Here is a 6,828-nt window from a genome sequence, read left to right on the forward strand (position 1 = left end):
GTATCTCTGTGCTGACCCAAGGATGCTGAAATGGAGGCCAGTCAAGATAGAGTCCAGCAGCACCAAGCGGTCCCCAGAAGCTGAGCCAGAGGCAGCAAGAGAAATAAACACTGCCGTTCCCTCAAAGTCCCTGGTGATGGTACCTTCACTTCTTGCTTAGGCTTGAGGCCCTGAAGGTATGGTTCTTTTTATGCCCCAGCCTCTGGGGCAATGGTTCTCAACCTGGGGTCCCCAGATGTTTTTGGCCTACAACTCCCATAAATCCCAGCCAATTTACCAGCTGTTAGGATGTCTGGAAGTTGAAGTCCAAAAACATCTGGGGATCCCAGGTTGAGAACCACTGCTCTGGGGCAAGCAGGTGTTGTTGCTGACCTTGAGCTGTAGGGTCAGGGCCTCGGTTCTGCCAGGAGTGAGTCCACAGGAGCTGAGCCAGAGGCAACAGGAGAAACAAACGCTGCCCCTTCCCTCAAAGCCCCTGATGATGGTACCTACCTTCACTTCTTGCTTAGCCTTCTTCTTGGTAGAGAAAGGTGGCCCCAGAATCAGACTTAGACCAAATTTTCAATTGGAAAAAGGAGAAAGATGTTGTTGTATATAAATCCTACAATAACAACAACGGTACAATATAATATAATCTGAAAAATACTTTGAGCTATGGAAAGATAAATTAAACAGTGATGAGAATGAGACTGAAACATGGATAGAATCAATTAAAGGGAATAGAAACACAATGTAAAATGTTGACAAAATCATATCAAACCCCACATCAGTTAGCTCATATTATTAAAAATACATCAAAAAGTTATCTGCATAACTGAATAATTGTACTTGTTACAATTTACTTGCATAACTAAATAAAATTACATTAAAAAACTATCAGCACCTGTAAGAAATTCTACTATAACAGCTCTTCATGTTTTCAAGTGGATGGTAGTATGTGGGAACACAGATAGTTGCTTTAACATTGATTCATCTAGTGGAGCACCCTATGTGCTCCATTTCCACAGAACCAAAATATGTGTTTTGGTTTATTCACTTAGGGCGTCTTGTACATGTGACACTCTTTCTTGATACCTCCATTCTTCATCCCACTGAAAATAATAAGATTCATGATTATCTGTGATTTTGTATATCCACTTGAAGTCTGGGAATGTATGCGCTAATTGCTGAGTAATAGCAATGCCTCTTTTGGGCACTCTCTCCTAACTCTACCTGAAGATCTCAGATATTCTCATGTGGCCTTCCATCCCAGTATTAAGAAGAAGCTTAGCTCCCAAAATCAGATGAGTCTGATGTGTTCAGAGTACTATTACAGTTTTTTTGTCATGTCAGAAGCGACTTGAGAAACTGCAAGTGGCTTCTGGTGTGAGAGAACTGGCCATCTGCAAAGACGGTGCCCAGGGGACTCCTGGATGTTTTGATTTGTTACCATCCTTGTGGAAGGCTTCTCTCATGTCTCCGCATGAGGAGCTGGAGCTGAAAGAGGGAGCTCATCTGCACTCTCCCCGGATTTGAACCTGTTGGTCTTCAGTCCTGGCGGCACAGGGGTTTAACTCACTGCGCCACCGGGGGCTATGACAGTAACCTTACCCTTGGAGGTAGAGGGATTTTCTACAGCTGTTCATCTTTCCTGTATTAGCTACTACTGCAGAGGTACAAGATTTCCTCTGTGGATATTGGCTGGTCTATTACATCTTTGTTCACAGCCTCTCTTAATTTTTCTCCCCCCCCACCCCCTGCACTCACCACTGCTACCACTCCCAAGTCAACTGGCAGTAATGAGAAATCAAATCACAGCTGTTTCCAACTCTAAAGCTCTCTGGGGCTGCTCTTGCTAGTTATGATAGCAGACAGCTTCATCTCTTAGTCCTTGTTTCAGCTCACATTAGGTAGGGGATTCTAAAACCACCATGTTGGATGGCTCCTGGCAATGCCTCATCACAGTGGGCCTTTCTGGCTTAGACCTCATGCAAATCATCTGATTGATTGGCTGCCGTGTGCCGGAAGATATTCTACAAACTCAGCAGCGTTTTATGGCATCTGGCAAGGAAGGTAAGTTCCTCCTAGCCCTGGACGTTTTGCTGGACATTAGCACAGCTCTGGCTATTTAACTGCCTTATGCCCTCCTGCCTGTCTTGCCAGTGTTTTCTACCTTTTACTGTGGTTCTTCTAATTTATCTGACAAGGTGTTGCCGTGGGATTTCAGGGAATCTCTTAGCAGTGCACAGATTTCCTCCCTGCTGCATGCACTAGGCTCTCTGCCCATTTGGCTTCAAGCAAAGGGCTTAGTTTTGCATTTCACAGGTGCAGAAGAGAACCTGGTCAGATATTATTAATTTTATTCAAACATGGTTGGGTGGCTAGGATGGTAGATCTGAGAGGGCAACACAAAATTCAGATTTTGTCTAAACTGGGATATTGCAATGAAAATAGAAAGTCAAATTGGGATATGATTGGGATTTTTTTTAAACTGTGAATTGGTTATTGATCTGCCTTCTCTTCAATTGATTGTGCAAAAAAAGAAAAGAAAATATTTTTAACATTGATTCTAAAGAAGGTAGAAAGCAGCACTTGCTTGCTCGAATGCGAGCAATCATTTATCGTAATTTTCCCCCATTGGGTTCAAAATAAGCTTAAATAATAAATAAGTATTGCTTTAATTCTCAATCCCCCACATTTACAGTGGTTCCCAGTAATTAAATTTTCTCTCCCTCCCAATTAATTAACAGTTAGTATGGATCAATTTATTACCATTATTATGGAACTGCTCACTAATTTCAAGCACTGGAGATCAAGAAGACCAGAAATGTTAGGTCATGCATTTTAATTTTGAAACATCAAATTTCCAGTGAGGAAGAGAAAACAAGAAGTTTACTGAAATCAGTCACACTAAATATGTTACTGATTAAACTTTCCAAGCAACTCACCTATTTTTATTGGTTTATTATGATCAACTGCCTTTAAAGATTAGCAGCTGTTGCTACTTTGAAAGAGTAGTGAAAGTGCCTATAGATGGGGTGGGGGGAGAGGATATTTTAGGCATATGGTTAATTTAATATTCACACCTTGACAGCTCCACAGAAGAGATGCAAACTATATAAAAAAGAATGCATTTTAATTAAACCTCAAATTAATCCTGATACAAATAAACACATCAGGAAAATGTAGAGAAATGACAGCTTTTTTTAAAAAAATTATAATTTTGCATGTAAACATTATCTCAGAAATTATGGGTGTTCAGAAGCTATTGTGACACCTATCTGAAGTCACCAGGCAAGACATGTGCGCATATAATCGGATGCCAGCAACAGGGGCAGGAAAACTGTCATGGAAGACCTCACGCTTTGCATGCAAATGGTTCAAAACTCAGTCTTTGGCAATCTTAAGTAGGGTTGGGAAGCCCTGGAGAGCCGCTGCCAATCAGTGAAGGAAATATTGAGCTCCATAGACAAATAATGTAGCTTACTGAGCTGCTGATATATCTCAATATTTGTGTTCATTGACCCCATGTAGTCTGTTGATCCCTAACCAGTCACTACACATTCCCATCACTTTCCAATCTCAAGTCTTTCTACATTACATCCCATTTCCTTGGGATGTAATGTAGTACATCCTGTAATACAATGGTTGCTGATGACACGATAAATAAATAAATAAATAAATCCCATTTCCTTGACTAGATTGGGATGCATCTACACTGTAGAATTAATACAGTCTGACAGCACTTTAACTGCCATGGTGCAATGCTATGGAGTCATGGGAGTTGTAGTTTTGCCGCATCTTTAGCCTACTCTTCTAAAGGATGTTGGTGCCTCACCAAACTAAAAATTCCAGGATTAGACGGTATTGCATTCCTTGAAGTTACAGATTAATCACATTTTATCCAAAATGTTTGGAACCAGAAATGATTTGGATTTTATTTGTATTTTGAAATACCTGTGTTTGCATATATATGTACTTAATGAGATATGTTGGAAGATGGGAGGGGCCCAAGCCCAAACATTACATTTATACATGTTCATAGGCGGCCCTAGGTAATTTTCAACGGTAAGCAAACAGTATTACCCCCCCCCTCCCCAACCAATCACTGATATATATTTTCTGTTCGTTGTGGGAGTTCTGTGTGCCATATTTGGTTCAATTCCATCATTGATGGAGTTCAGAATGCTCTTTGATTACAGGTGAACTATACATCCCAGTAACTACAACTCGCATATGTCAAGGTCTATTTTCCCCCAAGAGCCTCAAAAGCTATACTGCAAATGCTTACTTTGCGTAATGGTTGAGCCGCCAATGTACATGTTTCATATGTACTTTATCCACAAAGCTTGAAGGAAATTGTATTCAATATTTTAATTAATTGAGTGCATGAACCAAGAGTTTTGAACACTGAAACTTCAGAAAATAAAGGTGTCACTGATTCATATACCCAAGGTGAACAATTTTGGATTTTGAAGTATTTCAGATTTCAGATTCTGGATTAGAAATGCTGAAAATGGAAATGTCCATGCTCCCATCTGCCTTTCTGCCTTTGGTTCCTTGAGTACAGCCTTCGTCTTTCTTGAACCCAGCCAGTTGTTTCCAGCCCTCACTCCCAGGGCTGCACAAGGCATTTTCAGCAGGACCCTTGGAGAATGAGACATGATTTGCAAATAAGCTGTGGGCTCTTTCATACCCTGACTTCCTTAGATATTCCATGTGGCAAAACTGTTTGAAAGTTTGAACTCTGGTACATTTAGGATTTCAGCAAACACTTGATTACTGCACTTTCTGTGGTCGATTGTTAATCCTTTGATCTTGTTCTGAACTATAGTGTATTTCTTTTCTTTTTCAGACTTATTGGACAGCCCACACAACCTGCCTCTTACTTCATTTATATTTTTACACCCAATAACCAAAGTCATGTGAAAAACAGTGGCTCAGGTGGACAGTTGAACACTCCAAATTCAGAAACATGATGTTTGGTACCAGTTGTAATAAAGCCATCAGATCTTAGAAGTTAAGTGGAGTCATTCCTTGTGCGTACTTTGGTGGCCAATAAAGACCAGGTGTTGTTGGCTATACAGGTGATACCTTGACTTACGAGTTTAATTTGTTCTGAAATCTTAACTCAAATTGCTGTTATGTCAAATCAAATTAGAACAACAGGTATCTGTGTAAATTGCATATTTTAATCAGGATAGAAGGTAGGCTCCTGTCCCCTCAGCTTTCTTACAATCTCCCAAAGCCCTGGGATTCCAGAAATAACAGCAAGGACAAGAGCAAGGAGCTTTCCTGGCTGCTCCCTTAAGATGACAGGTGGCATACTCTCGTGCTAGCTTGTAACTCAAATCTCTACTTGCATCTGAAAGCAAAAAATTAACCAAGTGATGGCTCAATAAAATCTCAATAAAATTGTTGGTTCGCTTGTAAGTCAAGGTTTCACTGTATTTCAGAGGAAGGAATTGGCAAAACCACTTCTGAGTATTCCTTGCCTAAGAAAACCCTATGAAATTGATGAGATTGCCATTAGCCAACAGGTGATCACACCACAACCAATCTTGCAAATACTTTCACACATGTATCCGCTCTTGATTTTCCTTGAAGCAATATATTCTATGACTGGAAAGCATTGCCATTGTTTGAGAACAGGGTATCAAAAATCCATGTACATCTATTACAAATAACAGAGAGATCTACCAACAAATCCCAATACATCCCCCACCTGCCCTCAACAGCCAGTGTATGTTATAATGGTTTGAACATTAGACTATGACTTGAACACTAGGGTTCAAACTCCCACTCAATTATAGAAACTCAGTGGGTAACTTTAAGGAAATCATGTACTCTGAGCCTTATAGAAAGGCAAAGGAAAATATATCCTGAATAAATTTTTACTAAGAAATCCCTGTGACTGGATCACCTTATGGTCAGCATAAATTGGAAACAACCTGAAAGTACGCAGAACACTTGATGTATGTTACTAGGAAGACATTTGTGACCTTAACTATGTCTTCACACTTTTATCAACGTTACAATATCTAGTTCCTCTTTTTCTTGGAAGTCATGCATACACAAAATTGATTTATTGTTTGTCTGAGTACTCCACAATCAGGAATGGCTCTCCAGTAGCATACTAAACACTTTTTATGTTGACTGCGATGCTCACAAAGCTGGAAGAAATACAAAAAAATAGAAACACATTCTCATCTAGCTGGCTACAATGGTTTCCACCTGCAGTTTTCACACTGTGTTCCAAGAAATCTAGGGATCCTTTGGAAGCTTATCAAGGCTTCCTCAACAAGAAAATCAATAATGGTAGCCAGACTTCCCTAAAAGACAGTATGCCCACCATTGCCAACTGCTCTGTTCCCCTGGTAAAAAGAAAACCTCAGTTCCCAGAGGGTTCAGCTAAACGAATGTTTAATTCACTACAACCAAATACAGAGTAGTATTTGAGTCAAAAAGTGAGGTGTTATGGTGTAGTTGACCATAAAACCATTTGGGGGACATAGCCTGATTCCTAGATGTAGGACAGGCCTTTGAAAGTAGATCAGTTTTCAGAGTATAAGAAAGAACCCTCTTGACAGCTAAAATAAAGCAAAGAGCATATTTGTATTAGGCAGGTATGAGAAGTTAGCACTCGCCCTCCTCTGCCTTCTGTTGAGAAATAATAGTTTACAAGTAGGCAAATTGAATATTATTACTGTCAGGTAGGTTTAGAATGTCCTGGAGTGTTAGTATCTTTTTTGTGATAAAGATAGAAATTCCTCCAGAATTGTTTACACAAATATATGTGCTGAATAGTAATAGAAAGAATATTCAATTTCATATATCTGATTTTAATAA

At 39.8% G+C, this 6,828-nt stretch overlaps 1 long non-coding RNA gene across 1 annotated transcript; it reads left to right on the plus strand.

Annotated features, from left to right (window-relative positions):
• Window positions 1–1,760: 1,760 nt before the first annotated feature.
• LOC132766401 (uncharacterized) lies at window positions 1,761–5,003 on the plus strand. The gene is made up of 2 exons (XR_009630461.2): window positions 1,761–2,052; window positions 4,835–5,003. It is a non-coding gene; the product is annotated as an uncharacterized lncRNA (long non-coding RNA).
• The last annotated feature ends 1,825 nt before the right edge of the window (window positions 5,004–6,828 follow it).

Source organism: Anolis sagrei, chromosome 2 (genome assembly GCF_037176765.1).
Source record: "Anolis sagrei isolate rAnoSag1 chromosome 2, rAnoSag1.mat, whole genome shotgun sequence".
NCBI lineage: Eukaryota > Metazoa > Chordata > Lepidosauria > Squamata > Dactyloidae > Anolis > Anolis sagrei.